Genomic DNA, 16,050 nt, shown 5'->3' with positions numbered 1-16,050 from the left:
CCTATAAACCTACGTTTATATGTCATTGGAAGGCAAGTTATTGGTCTATAGTTTTTAGGATAGCTTCCAGGTTCATTGTTAAGTAGGAGTATTATATTTCCTGTTGTTAACCAGGCTGGTGTCTTCTCAGGGTGCTCATATAAATAGTTCTTACTCATGGTTAAATCTTCATGTAAAGATGTTAATACTTTTAAGCAGAAGTTACATACTGCATCTGGGCCTGGGGTTTACCAGTTAGGACTTTTTCTTAACTTTGCTTCAATCTCTCTGGCTGTTACTTCATCCCATTTCATATCCTGTACCTTTAAACTTCTTATTCTTTCTTTTACTTCTTCTATCCATTCAGCATCTTTGTTATGTCGCACAGGATCTTCATACATATTTCTCCAAAATGTATCCAATTCTTCTTTTATTGGTGGTGTTTCAATTCCTTTTGTCTTGTTTCCCAGTTCTCTATAAAAAGTTTTTGGGTCATCAATAAATTGTTTATTTTGTACTTTTCCTTTATATTTATCCGTATATCTTCTACGTTTTTATGCCTGTGCTGATATTTTTAGTTTATTATTTGCAATAGCGCATGGTATATCTTGATCTGTTCTAACCTTGTGCATTGCTTTTATTGCGTCTATCTTTCTGAGTATTTTTGTTGATCTGTTCCCTCTTCTATACTCTTCTAACACTGACACTTCTTGTCTTAACTTCTTCATAGTTTTCTCTGTTTGATACTTCCATGATGGCATTTGATTTTTCCCTTACATTTCCCTTACTGCCCCGTGTTTTTGTGTAAGAGTTTAGCTGTTATTAATTTAGCCCCACAGTAATATATACTATTTACTTCTGTTATATCACACGAATTTCTATGAACAGTCCTAATTACTGTGTTTTGTCAAACTTCTAACGTTTTTGGGGTTTATTGACTTTCTGTTATTAATTTAGCTCTTTAGCTGTTCTTTTAGTTTAATTTGCTGCTCTTTTTGTATTGATTATTTTCTTTCTCCTTTGCATAAATATTGCACCATATTAAATCACGTTTTCTTTCCAATGTCCACATTTGTTCTTCCGATGTCTCCTGCTCCTCCTGTTTCTCTTTACTTTGGGGACTCATTGTTCCATCATGTTGTGATTTAACCTGTGTTAAACTTTATCCACTAAATCCTTCACTTCACAGGTACACCATAACTTCTTTGTCTATTTCTTAACTTCTACTTTACTAAGCTTCTGTTCTACATTCCCTTTTTGTGATCTTATTTTTTGTATTGTGAACTTTTCCTTATCTGGATGCCTTTCTCTTTGAATATCTTTGGGGCTGCTTTTTTGTATTGGTAAATTTGGCTTTCTTCTTTGCATAAATATTGAACCATATGAGATCTCTCTTTCTTTCCCATGTCTATATTTCTTTTTATGTCTTTCAAAAAACTCTAAATTTTGTTCTTTACATTTCTGCAATTCCTCAGTCGCTTCTTTCTCCAGATGGCCCAATGTTTCTTCGTCTGTATAATGTTTTTCATAAATCTGTTGTGTTAATGAAGACAATTTTTATTTGAAGCTTTTGAAAGTTTTTCTTGTGCAAATATTTTTTCCTCTAATTTCTTTTTTGTATAGCTTCACTCTGGAAATTTTGTGCTTCTTGCATAATAGCAACAACATATAATTTCTTTATTATCCTCAATAGTCTGCTATATCATCTTTATGGATCTTTTTTGGCCTATCAGTTTTTGTGATTTTTGCAGACTGCTACTTCCTTCTACAACAGGGTGGCCATCTTCTCCCTGAGCCTGGTCTAGCCCAGTTGTGGAAATATTTCCATATCTTAATGATTCTACATTCATTTTTCCAGCACTTTTTTATCCTGGTCTTGTGCACCTAGCTATCTTTTTTATTTTATAACCTTCTTCTACCCATAATAATATGCTATATAAATACAGTCTATATATCAGTGCCAGTGGCAGCTGGTGACTTCAAATTAAAGGGGGTCTGCAGAAGATAGTGGAATGGGCGGGGCCAATGGGAAGGGTGTGGCCAACTAGAAAGGGGTGGGGCTATGCTCAAAATCACAACAACTGGAACTTTAATTAAATAGGCTGCCCTGGGTGCCAAACCATCATTACGAGTGTCCAATCAAGACAAAATGAAGTGTAGACATAGCTCTCAACCTTCCATCACCAAAATGAGAAACACTCACCTTCATAATGTGGAACAAATGGGCAAATTGTGGAACACATACTAATGGCTTACTAACAACTTCAACTAGGAAGGTCATAGGATGGTTAAAATATGCTGGGTTTACTTATAAAGAAGATCCTTTAATGAATTAATATGATTAATTTCAATTTACCATGGATTTCACTTAAACAAATTCCTAACACTGAATGTGTGACAGACTTTTTCAATGTGGAACTTTGAGGAATTTTGAGGAACATGAACTTTTTAAGACCCCAAATGAGGTACGTTCCTCGTAATGAGGTACACTTGAGAGGTATGAGTGTAGAAGAAAAAATATTTCAATGCATTGGCTACATGACAACTTACTTAATATCTAGATAAAAACACAAAGGTTGTGAGGCATGAAAAAATTAAATTGCTTTTTAAATACATTACTGGAATGCCAGTCAAAATCAAGTATAAAATAAAACAAGCAGCACTCAGCTCAAACCACTTCTCCTTGCACTGCAGTTCTAATTATAATTTATATTCAGCTTTATAAAATTACCAAGTAATATGCTGAAAGTAGCAATCTCTGTGATACCCCCACTTGTAAAAATGTTTCTTATCCAAGAAAGACCTGCTGCCTGACAACAACTATCTACTTGTTTCATGGGGAACACATGATCAAAGCAAAAAATGAACAGAAACAAGAAACAAGCTCAAGATAAATTGCTTAAATGATTACTGCACAAGTTATGGACCACACATGATAGATTGGCATTCTGTTTAGTTTACAGGGAAAAGCCTGCAAAGATAACTGCAAGTCTCCAACAAATGTAATGAGCTTCTGAACATACTGTAATCCTGTCCTTTATTACAAATACTGTCATATGCATTTCAGTACCCAAGGCTTATACGTTATCTAGTTATGTAAATAATCTCTGCATGGCAACAATGAAAAGGCTTTCAATGTTGGTAATTCTTTAACAATATGCTTATTAAAGCTTACTTGCATCTTACAATCTCCGAGAAGCTTACCTGATGGTCAATAAAGCATTTCTACTTTAATACAGAGCAACAGGGCACTGCAACAGCATGCATGTTCTGAATAATAAGTATAAATCAACAGTATAAAAATATGACAGAAAACCAGAACATTCTGCAAAATCAAGGACAGATGAAAAGCCACTGTTGTACTTGTGGTCTACCTTGGATGGGGAAATACTCTGCACACTTCCACTGCATAACTGCTCCTTGCCTTGCTTGGGCACATCCAGAGCCACTACAATGGGGAGTGGGGTGCAACAAGTATGTCACAATTTGAAATATCTCTGGCTGATGGTGATGGCTCTGACACTCATAACTCTCAATCTCAGAGCAAGAAATCTGGACAAAGCCATACATAGAAGTGGGACACAGGCCCAAAAATAAAGACAATGTTTAAATATTGCTTTTATACACTTAGAAAGATAATAGAATAGTAGTAGGTCTTGCATTAGTATGAATTTTTGAAGGGTATGAAATCGGAAACTCAAATGTCTGCCATTATTTTCTAACTTCAGTCTTTAATGATTTGCTACTAATTTGCCAGAAAACCAGAATTTTATGAAAAATAGACCAAAAGTGTTATGCAAAAATATAAAATTGCCACACAGTACAGCTGGGAACCTGTCAAAGAAGGGACACCTTTTTAAAATTAGTACTGTTAACTTGAGCAGCTGACAAAATAAGAACATCTACATGCATTTCTGAAATAAAAGTAATCTATAACTCTGATCATTACAGTTATTTATAATTGTAAACCCTCCACGTTTTCTTCCAAAATTGACATTTTGCAGAGGGATTATTAGGGGGAGAGCAACATTTTGAGCCAAAATTGGGGACAGTTGAGAGGTTTGGATATTCCTAATTCTATAAAACGATTTGCATGTACCTCTCAACCTCTTAATGCAGTAAATCTGGACAAGGCCAAATATATTAGGGAAACATGCAAACAGTACTATAAATTGCTCTTGTATAAACTTAAGACAGTTGATAGAATAACAGGTCTTGCTTTAGCATGCATTTTTCTGAAGGTTATGACGTCTGAAACTCAATGTCTGTCATTATTTAGTGACTTCATTCCTAAATGATTTGGCAGAAAACCACAAATTTTATGAGGAACAAACCAAAAATAAGAAGCAAAAATCTATTAATTCTGCAAAATTCTGGACAGTTGAGAGGTATAGTTCAACCAAGGCTGTCTGAGTTTGCTGCCCTTCCCCCCTCACAAAATCATGGTCGAATGGAGCGTCCCCCCTGCAGCCATTCCAATGTTCCATTCCTTGGTTATCTCGCCCCATTTGCCATAAACACTGTAATGTGCATACTGCTTTATTTCTGCGATGATATAGATTTCATTTGAAAGTTTTATTTTAAATTTTACAGCATAAAGCCTAATAGATATCTGCTAAACAAAGCAATGTAGTCTCACAATGAAAATAGACTTAGTATTAAAACTCCTCTGCCCTTGAAACTCACATTCATTGAAACAGCATTGAAACCCACATTCAAAGAAAATACATTTTGCCAGTGGCAGATAAAGACTAATTTTGGGCTGTTTTCAAATCATAGGCTCCTTGAACACGAAACATACACATGCTGTTTGCTACACCTTCCTGACTGTATTAAATTATATTCCTTGTACAATACAGTACAGTTGTTAGAGGGCATTTTAAATTTATTGTTTTGGACATTTTTCCAGTAAACAATGAAACAAAATGCATGCACCAATAATGACAAAACTGCCCAATTCAGAATATTTACATCGTAAAAGTCTACTCACACTTCAACAGTCCACCAGTATCAGTAAATATGCATGATCTGAAGAAGTAAAGGTCATCTAAATAATTCCACATTAAAGAAATCTGTTAACTAATGAAGAGGTCACTGCTAGCAAACAAATTTATATGTCATTGTTTCATCTACAAATAAAGTGCCTGTTGCCCTTGAGGAATAAATTGCTTATGTTGCATTAAAAAATTATAATGCTAGTAATATCGCAATAGGGAATGGATGGCAAACTGATAACAGGTTCATAGTTACTAGGTATCTTCACCAAAGAGGACTGCAGCATCCATCCCCTTTACAACAGAGTACAGTATCAGCAATGGATCTACTTACTGTGGGAGTAGAATCCACAGCCTTCTGCATCAAAAGCAAGTACGCTACCTGTTGTGCTATTTACAATGTAAGCAGATGTGACATAAGCAGCACTAAACTTTTGTTCCCCTGCAGCTCTCAGCTCCTTATAAAATCTGCTAGACACTCAGCTGTATCTCTGAACTTTGCAGCACAAGAAATCTGGACAAAGCCAAAATTTATTTGGGGGGGGGCAAAAGCCCCAAAACCAGGGACACATTTTAAACATTGCTTGTATAATGTTGGAAAGTTGCTAGAATAAAATGCTCTGTTACCACCATACATTTCACTGCCAAGTATTGAACTCAGGTTCTTGTGCAAAACAGCCAGAGTAACATACCACTATGCCAAATCATCTATTTTTATGAAAGAAAGGAAGACTGAAACTTAAATGGCTACCATTTAGTGAATTCAGTTCTCACCATAACTGTCAACATCTTAGCACAAAACACTTGAACAAAGCCAATAATGGGGGAATACAGCCCCTAAACGTATTCAGTGAGTTCAGTTATCACCATAGCTCTCAACCTTGGCACAAAAAATCTGGATGAAGCCAATAATGGGGGAATACAGTCCCAAATGTAGGGGCAAATATCCACTGAGAACACCAGAGCAAACCCACACAAACACAGGGAGGACATGCAGACTCCACAAAGAAGGCACCCCAGCCAAGAATCAAACCAGACAACCCATAGCTGTCAGGCAACACTGCTACCACTGCACCACTACACTACTGTCTGTTTTAAGTATCAAAAATACAGAAACCACAGATTTTATGAGGAACAGAACAGATATGAGGCAAAAATCTGCAAATGTTTTAGAAATGGTGGTGGGTAGGGAATTCAGGCTCTTATCACTTGGGCCCAAGGTACAGGGTTCAAGCCTTATTCTCTACCCACCACCATGAAGCAACTGGGGCATTATACACACACACACAGTCCTGCATGCTGTGGTCACTGCAATCCTGTGCCTGATCATTCCTCCATATGGAGTCTCCTGCTATTGGTCCAGCCTGCAGGTGATGCAGTCTAGTGACCTTCTGGTTTGTGCAGTCATCACTGCACAGATCTCTGGGTTGGAAGGGCAGAGTTTCCTGCCTTCCCTATATGGACTGCCTAAATGAGCAGTCTGGAGCTCAGGAATGCCTGAGCATGCGTGCTTGGAGTTCTGGTCTGCCTAACACAGCAGTCAGGAACTAAGCGCAGAGTCCAGGAGATATTTTTTTTATTTTTATATGTTCTACAGTGGGAGATATTTTTTTATTTTTATATGTTCTACGGTGGGGGACCCATTTTACAGGTGGGAGGGCTGCAGTTACACAGTCCTATAGCACAAGCCACCCCTGATCAGTGCTGTCTTGGTGAGATTTTGTGAAAAACTGGGCCCACTTCATGAAGGTACTCAGAAGACTTGAGGATGAATTAATTTCCAGCAGTAGTATTCTCCTTTGCTGGCTGATTTATCATCCTACCATTATGACCCCCTTTATCATCTCTACATTTGGAACCCTATATTTTCTCTGCATTTGAGCCCCTTTTTCTTCTCAAAGAAGTCAAGATTCTTTTTATGGCTTTGCAAATGATGCTGTGCAAGCTTATGGACCTATAATTCCCAGGGTTGGTTGACGGTCCCCCTTTGTGCAGAGGGATTACTGTTGCTGTCCTCCATTCTGCCAGAACATAGCCAATTTGTGGACTGTGGTTAAACAGGGATCCAAGTGGGTCTGTTAGATCATGTTTTAAGTTGTTTAAAAGACAATGTGGGATCTTGCTTTGTTCCACTGATGCCATGCTTTTTAGCCTTGGACAGTGCCTAGATGACATGCTGTCTTGAGATAATAGGCTGAGGGATGGTGGCAGTTACACTTTGGGGGATGAATGGAGAGGGTGGGGTGAGGTTTGCTCCAAATCTGTGAGCTAGCAGGTTGGCTATTCCTCCAACTGAGTATGGGTGATGCCATCCACAACCAGTTCAGCGCATAGCTGGGTATTCCCTTTTAGATTTTAGACATAGTTAAAGAATGCTTTGCGATTGTCCTTCACTATGGAGACTATTTTTGCATCATAATTAGCTTTGGGGAACTTGAAAAGATCTCTAATTTGTATATTTATGCTAGAGAGGGATTTCTTCCTTTGCTGAGCCCTGTTGTTCTTGGACATTAGTTTCTTTCTGTTGTTGTATAGCTTGTATATAATAGGGTCCCAGCAGGGTAGGCTGTTTTTTGGAAAGGCCTAGTTTTAATCAAGTCAAGTACGGCCAATTCTATCAACTGTTTAAGTGATTATACAGGGCACTGGTTTACACCTCCGCATAGGAGTCCTTGTTATCTGCATTTGAGGGGACTTTGAAACTTCTTATACCATGACTTAGTAGAAGGTAATTTGTCTTTGAAAAATTCTTAAATGAGTTTAAGCTTGATAGGGTATCTGGTCTTATAATTACATTGAATGAGACTGATTTATGAACCAATCTTACCAGAGAGGACATCACACGGGGGGGGGGGGGGCATTGCTGTCCCATGTTAGTGAGTGCTATATCCAGAGCATTTCCGCCTCTTCTGGGTGTGCTGACTAGCTGTTTCAGAGCATTTGCATTGACAAAGTCCAAGAACATCTGAGCCAGCATGTTTGTGGATATATATGTTTCCCACTCAATGGTAGGATAATTAAAATCACCCATGAGTAAGGTGTTGGGCTGTATGGCTAGTGACTAAAGTAAGTCCAGGTATGCAGTATGCTTTTCCTCTTTCATGATGGGGACCTATAGCTAGCTATGATGTGGTAGGGGGCTTTGTCTATAGTTATTTGGACATGGATTAGCTCAAGAGAGTCATACAATTTCACCAATCTCAAGCTGTACTTATCCTTAATGAAGCTGGATACATCTCCTCCTTTGAATCTTTCATACTCAGTTTGTGGTCTGAATGTATGGAAGGCATTGTAACCCTGTACAGTCACAGTGCTTTCTGTACCATTGAACCATGTCTTGGTGATTGCACAGTCATCAGGATCTCCCAATATGAAGAGTCATTCCAGAGAGTGCAGGTTCTTGTTTAGACTCCTAGCATTGAGCAGCAGAACCTTGAGTTTATCTAGAGAGGATTTTGATATGTTGAGAGGTTGGTGATTTTGAAACTGTCTACAAAAGGCAAAATAAGGGTGGCTAATGCCTTTGCCAGTATCCAAAACTCTAGAGGAGACAGGTGCAGACCATCTCTGGAAAAGCAGTGTGGCCTGTCTACCATGTCTTCCCAAGCTGACAGATATTGGATCCCCTTGGACTGACACCAGAAGCTAAGCCAATTGTTAGTGTCAATCATTTTTGTTTGTATTGTGGCATCACCCCTGGAGAAGGTAGAATGTTGCTTAAGGCTAGGCTTATACCTACCTGTGACACATAATCTGAGAGTTCAGTCATGCCTCTCTTCATATAGTCCAGTGAAGTATGTCTCAAGTCATTCATCCTCACATGGACTATGATGGAGTCATACTGCTACTTGTGGTTGAGTGACTTGATTGCCTGAGTGACTTGACAGATCCTGACACCTGACAGGCAGCTAACCATAACCCGCTCCATACCCAGCCTGGTGAGAGGAACATCAGAGTGTCTCACAAAGGAGTCATATATGACCAATACATTAAGCTTTGTGGTGTTACATCTTATGAGCTTATTTGTTGAGACACTGCTGTGTGTCTGTGCTATTATGTGTTGTGGTTGTTTTTTTGCATTGTTATGTGTTTAAATGGCTTCTGTTTCGGAGGTCTCTGATCTTTTGGTAAGTTACTAGTGAGTACCTCCCTATATGTGGGTTTATGTGCCATATACTTAATTAGTGTGGGAAGTGCTCGTGTGCTTACAACCTGTTTGGCATTCGATTTGTCCTTATGTGAGAGTCTTGTCTCCAGTTTCATAGTGTAACTATGTGACATGATGTATTTGTTTGTTTCAGGAGTAAGTGGCTGTCAGTATACATGAGACAATTGCTACATTGCCTCATGGTGCCCATGTCTATCAGCTTGGCCAGAGAGATAGTGGGAAACCACCCTTCCATGATAGCAGACTCTTACTGTATGTGTTATTAGAGAATGGAATGGCTTAATTTGACAGGACTGTGCTGGTTGCACCTAATCTACAAGAGGGATCTATATTTTATGTAGGTTAAGATTAATCAATAGGACAACACTTCTCAGTGCACAGCAGCAGAAAAGCTTGGAAGGGTTTCACTGACAGCTGTTTATGGAAAAGCTGAGCTCCTATGCTTTTGTGTCTATACAGAGCACTGTTAACCACTGCCGCAATAAGAGCAGCACTGCGTAAAAAGTGACGCTTAAATATGAGCAAAGACAAACGAGTTTTAAGCTAACTATCAATAGGGAAAACACACAATAAGCCTTCCACCAGCAATCCCCAACTCAGATGGGTTAGATTAGCACACGTCTGCCAAAAAGGTACAGAAAAACACCTTCTTAATGTAGAATAGTTGGTTGGAGTCCAAGTGTAGCAAGACCACATAAACTGCCTACAATAGCCCTACAACTAGCAGATACAATTTAATACAGAACAATTAACTACTTAAAGCAGCAGCAGACAGTACAGATTTTTTAAAACTGCTAAAGCACTGTCTCAGTATATAAGGGAAGTACAAAAAATGCTTAGAACCCTTTTTCTGTTTCCCAGCTCAGATGGACCAAGTAAACACCTACTGCCACTAGATGAATAATCCCCATCCTCCTAATGTGAAAGCACAGCAAAGGAGTATATGGAGTGAAATTCTACCAGAAACACACTTAAAAGATACAAAATGCTACCACAGATAAACTTAAAGATATAAATACAGCAGTGTACTTTAAGCACCTTACAAAAGTGTGATTTTTTTTAATACAAGTGCTTCACTTTGTAAAAATCAGCCAAGAGCCACTCAATTGTACAGAATTTACAAAGGCACTAAAACAAAATCAGCTGATTAATATTTCCTCCAATAAAACTACATGCAGAAATCTCAAGTTTTTCCCCAACCTAAACAGAAGACTACCTCCCAGTGCACTAGATGGAAAGTCCACTGACCTCTTGATGTAAAAACGTGTTTGCTAGACTGTAAAAATACAAAACAGCTAGCTAGATAACAAATTCAGAGCAAGTAAATCAGTATAACAGACAATATAAGGAAAATGTACTTTTTCAATATAAACCCAAGGGACTATAGAGGATGACATAATGGTTAAGGTGTTTACCTTAAAGACACAAGGTGCAGGGTTTGATTCTTACATGGGGTAACTGGCTAGGCTTCAAATGACCCAAAAGGGCAGTTAGCCTAGTACTAATCTATGAACCTATGAACCTAAATAAATATTTCAAAATTTCAACAGTAGTGAGTGCAGAAAGGGAGGAGCTTATTATGCTCAATTTACAATACAAGTAGGCAGCTAAAAATTACCAAGGTGAAAAAGCAGATCAACGAAGGAGAGAGCAGGTGAGAAAAACAAGCAGGGAATCGGGAGAATTGTTTTTGATTATGCAGGCTTGGAATCTTTTCAGAAAAAGACAAAAACTCAGAAATTCCCTGTGTATTTAAGTATCAATCAAGAAACAATTTAGTGAGTGAAAAAACATGAAATGTATGGCTTAGATAATTTGTGTGTATCTCTCACATAGAACAAAAACACCAGGCCAAGCAGATTTCTTAAACCAGAAAACAAAATGGAGCAGGTAAAACAGAAAGCAGCTCTATCACCTACTTACAAAAAATATATAGGTTTACTTTCCTTACCCAGCAGGGAATCACCAGCAGTGCTTTAGTTAATGCCGGCTTGAAATGTTTTCAGAAAAAGGTAAAGACCCAGAAATTCACTATGTATTTAAGTATCACTCAAGAAACAAATTAACCAATGAAAAACGTGAAATGTGCAGCCTAGATAATTTAAGTGTCTATATCTCACACACAACAAAAACACCAGGCCAAATATTTCTAGGAGCATAGTAAAATTAACCCAAAAGTGTGCAGTTGTGCCACAGTTAGTGTACATTTTTATCATAGTTCAGTGCCGAAAACATAGTCCTCATCACAAACAGAACATCCGCTTTCAGGACCAGTTACCAAAACACGATCACCCCACAAAATAGCACATATTAGGCTGTGCAGTTTAGTAAACTGTATTTGTACAATGTTTAATATAAATCACATTACTCAAATGCTGACTTTGTTCTCCATTCACTTTCAAGTCAAGTGCATTCTATCCCTTAGTCCATTACCCTAAGGGGTCAAAAGACTTTTTAATGTCCAGCACAAAGAGCAATAAGAAAACAATACTTGCCTCACTTCAGTGACTGGTAATTCATCACTTCTAAATTATGCTCTGTCTCCTAACAGAAACAAAACACTTAATGAAAAAGTCAGTGAATGGGATATACGTTTTGTTAAATTCTTCAAGCATAATATCACATGAGAGAGAGACAGAGAGAGTCTCACACAATCTTCTTTCCCTAAAGGTTTTGTTTCATATCTATATATACAGGAGCTTGTAGCTTATAGGCAGTAACCCTCAGAGACCCCAACATCTTCTTTAAAAAGTCACTGTGACATTTCATTCTACCCTCTAGCTTTTGAAAGTTCAAAAGATTATTTCTTGTTAAAAGAGCAATTTTAACAGTTATAGTAATTGCCTCCACCCCTTCTGCATAACACCAGCATTCACTTCCATTGACACTATCAGAAGAACAGAGACAATCTAAATTTAATCATCTGGCAGTAATCTGCCCTTCACAGCATGCATACTGATATATTGCTTCGAGAAAAGGGGATCAGAAGCCCCTATAAATCTCATTGCAGAAAGAAGCACTATACCACACGCATTTAACTCCTCTTCAGCTTTGTCCACACTCTTTCTCAAAGAATAAATTACTGGGCTTTGAATCAGCCCAACCACCAATAAATTCCTGCAAAAGCTCATTGAGTAACCCCCCGCCTCATTTCAAATGCATAATGATGACTATATTGTGTGATATCCCATTAGATTTATGTTCTCCACAATCTACACTCTTCCACAGTCAGAGTCCAAATTAATTCAGTCCATCCAAGTGCATGGGAATTTCCTTACTGTCTTATAGGTTCATAGGTTGGTCATAGGCTATCGGTCCTAGGGCCTGTACAAGCCTAGCCATAAAACTTCCCTGGCTATTTATTCCCGCAATATTTACTTCCCTGAACCCCTGTCTAGCAGGGCAACTGACGTGATCCCTGGGGTGAATTTCCTATCTCCCATCCAATCGTCAAGGTTCCTTTTGAAGAGGGCTAAAGAGGTGCTCTGCTTCACATGTATGGGCAGTCTATTCCAGAGTCTGGGGAGTCTCTGGGTCAGGAACTTATCCCTCCAGCATGTTTTGTTCATTGTGATGACAAGGTTTAGATCCCTAGAGCATGTGGCTCTGAGAGATTTGAATTTCTTTAAGTGTAGCATGTCCAACAGCTCTGGGTTTGACATGGCCTTGTATGTTAAGCAGAGATTGCCTCTGAGTAGACGATATGTGACAAGAGTATAGCTGGAGTATTTTTAGATGGTCAGCATAGGGCATCTGCTTTAGGCCTGTGATTCTTTTAGTGAGGTATTTCTGTGGCCTTTCCAGCTGTTGCAGATGTCTTGAGAGATACATACCAAATGGGGCATTGTATTCTATAATGGGTCTAATGAGTGATGAGTACAGTGGGACAATGACCTCCTTTTTTCTGGATGAAAAGCCCTTAGTGATGAGGTGTGCCACATAGAAGGATTTTCTGACTGTCGTGGCGATGTGGTTATCGAAGGTGAGACCACTGTCCACTTGTGTCCCAAAGTCTCTTATCACACTTTCAGTGTTTAGTGTACTGCCACCTATGTGGTAATTCATGGGTACATGTTTTTTCTCAAAGGAGATAACTATACATTTCTTGGCATTGAGCTTGAGCCCATGGCTCTGGCACCAAACATCTGTTTCTGTAAGGCCCTTTTGTAGAACATCCACATCATTTGTGGATTCAGTAATGGCTCCCAGTTTGCAGTCATCTGTGAACTTTGTTAGCCAGAGTCTTTTAGTGTTGGCCTGTACTTCAGGGAAGTAGATGCCAAATAAGAGCGGTCCCAGGACTGAACCCTGAGGTACTGCACTTATCACTGCATCTGGATTTGGAGTTGGATACTTTTACAGTGTGGGTTTTGTCAGTACGCCAGTTGGCAACCCATTGAGTGTCGTAGGGATTAATGTCCAGCATAGTAAGTTTATCTATGATTCCAGAGTGGGGGATGGTGTTGAAGGCCTCATCCACAGCTCTGGAGACTGATTCAAATAAGTCAATCAGGTTCAGGAGACAAGATTGGCCCTTCACAAACTCAAATTGGGTGGGGTCCAGTGTTTGAAGGTTGCCCATGTCTTTGTTTATAAGTTCCTTGATAATACGTTCCATGGCCTTGCAGATCAGACTCGTCAGACTGATGGGGTGGTAGTTCCCAGGATCCAACATGAACCCCCCCTTGTGGAGTGGTGTGCGCCACTCAGTGGGCTCGAAGACTGAAGTGAGGCTATGATTAAACATGACACTTAGGTGAGGTGCCAGCTCATTTTGTAATTCATGTAGTACATAGCCCGGGATGTCATCTGGCCCCATGGATGCTGTATGCTTAGCTTTGGAGAGTGCGTTTTTTACCTGTGTGGCCATTATTAGCAAAATTTGGCAATCTTTTGGTATTGAGATGGGCCCTTTAGGTGGTGAGAGGGGGTGAAGTTGGCACTGATTCGATCTGCCAAGATATCGGCTATATCCTTGAGATCAGTATATTTAATGCCATTCTGTTGCAGCTCAGTGCAGATCTGAGCATTGCCATTTAGATTCTTGACATAGCTATATAATGCCTTGTGGTTGTCTTTGGAATCTTTGGCAATTTTATTTTTGTAATTAGCTTTGGAGAATTTTATGAGGGATCTCAGCTTCTTACTGAGACTGGTAAGGGATTTTTTTGCATCCTGGGATTTTCCTCTTTTCTGCAACAGTTTCTTCCTTTGGCTGTAAAGTTTGTTTACAGCAGGGGGCCACCAGATTGGCTTCGATTTTTTGGAGGAGAGCATCTTGGTTCTATTTGGGATGACATGATTCATGCACAAGTGGATGTGCTCATACAGTGCCTTAGTGTAGGATTCAGCAGTTGAACTTTCTGTTCCCGTCTGCATGGGTGTCATGAAGTTTGTCACTTCTGACTTGAGTAGCATGAAGTTGGCTTTGGAGAAATTTTTTACAGAGGTTTCCTTACTGGGCGATGGGGGAGGGATGTGGATGTCAAGGGTGATTAGCTTTTGGTCAGACCAGACCAATGAGGAGGTGACCATAGGTATGGAGCATCAATTTCCCATGTTGGTAATGACCATGTCTAGGATATTAGAGCCTCTGGTGGGACTATGGATTTGTTGAACCAGGGCATTGGAATTTATGCATTCCAAGAACCGGTGGGCAAAGGTGTTGGTACAAGAGTAGTTTTCCCAGTTATTGCCAGGGTAGTTGAAATCACTCAGTATAAGGGTGTTTGGATGCATCTTAATATTTTCCAGTATGTTTAGAAAGGTGTACTGAGAATCTTGGGGCATGGTGGGGGATCTGTAACAAGCTATAATTTGGATTGCCATCTTACCTAGTGTTAGTTGCACCTGGAGAATTTCAGATGCATTGTGTTGGGCAACTAGCCTGGTGGTGTGAATATCCTTGGTGAATATCGACACTCCTCCACCTTTAGTGTTTTGGTCCTGGTTTGGTGGCCAAAAAGTGTAGTAAGAGTTGTAGCCTGGTATTGCAGGGCTACTCTCTGGAGCCTTGAACCAGGTCTCAGTTACTGCACAGATATCAATGTTCCCCATTTTTAGGAGTGCCTTGAGAAAGTGCATTTTGAGGGGTCTATATTAGATGCTCAAAGTTACTGAACTTTGAATACAATATTGTAGACACCATATTGTCGTAGTCCAGTAACATCGAACACCCCCCGCTACTTAAATATTCCAACTCTGAGACCACACTACATTGAAGTAAATGGAAATCTCCCCTTACAAAGATTTCTGTTTACCTCTTCAATGTTCTGCAATTTCGCTGTTTATGTGTTGACAGTGTCAGATTCGACATTGTGAACATTCGCGATTCTGATATAGACCCCATTTTGAGATTTAGACTTCTAGCAGTGAGTAGGATTACCTTCAGATTTTGTATGCTTGTACCTGTTACGGTGGTGGTTTTGTCCTTTGAACTTTGCCTAAAAAAGGCACTATAGGGGTGGCAAGAGCCTTAGCCAGTAACCTGAATCCCAGGGGCAACAGGTGCAGACCATCTCTGACAAAGCATCGTGGTCTGTCGATCATGTCTTCCCAAGCAGACAGATACTGGATCCCCTCTGAATGACACCAGAAGCTTTGCCAATTGTTGAAGTCAATCATTTTGTCCTTGTACTGTGGTATCATTCTGGGCAAAGGCAGGATGCTACTCAGGGCTAGGGTCATTACCTGCTTGGGCCACATGATCCACAAGATCTTTCATGTCTCTTTTCATGTAGTCCAGGGAGGTACGTCTCAAGTCATTCACTCCAACATGGACAATGACAGAGTCATATTTGTACTTGGTCAAATTAACTTTAGTCAGTATGAAAACTCACTTCAGATTCCCTAGAAAACAGGCCATGTCTTGTAGGAATAACGTGATCTCCAAAAGCAAATGAATAAATA

General features: G+C 39.4%; 1 protein-coding gene across 1 annotated transcript in view; it reads left to right on the top strand.

Moving 5' to 3' along the window:
• LOC122802014 (vomeronasal type-2 receptor 26-like) overlaps nucleotides 1-16,050 on the top strand; it is a 32,024-nt gene that overhangs the window by 14,262 nt on the left and 1,712 nt on the right. The window lies entirely within an intron of this gene.

Source organism: Protopterus annectens, chromosome 5.part0 (assembly GCF_019279795.1).
Source record: "Protopterus annectens isolate FY-2018-M chromosome 5.part0, PAN1.0, whole genome shotgun sequence".
Lineage (NCBI taxonomy): Eukaryota > Metazoa > Chordata > Ceratodontiformes > Protopteridae > Protopterus > Protopterus annectens.
Note: the sequence above shows the minus strand (reverse complement) of the source record. Positions and strands in the feature narration are given on the sequence as shown.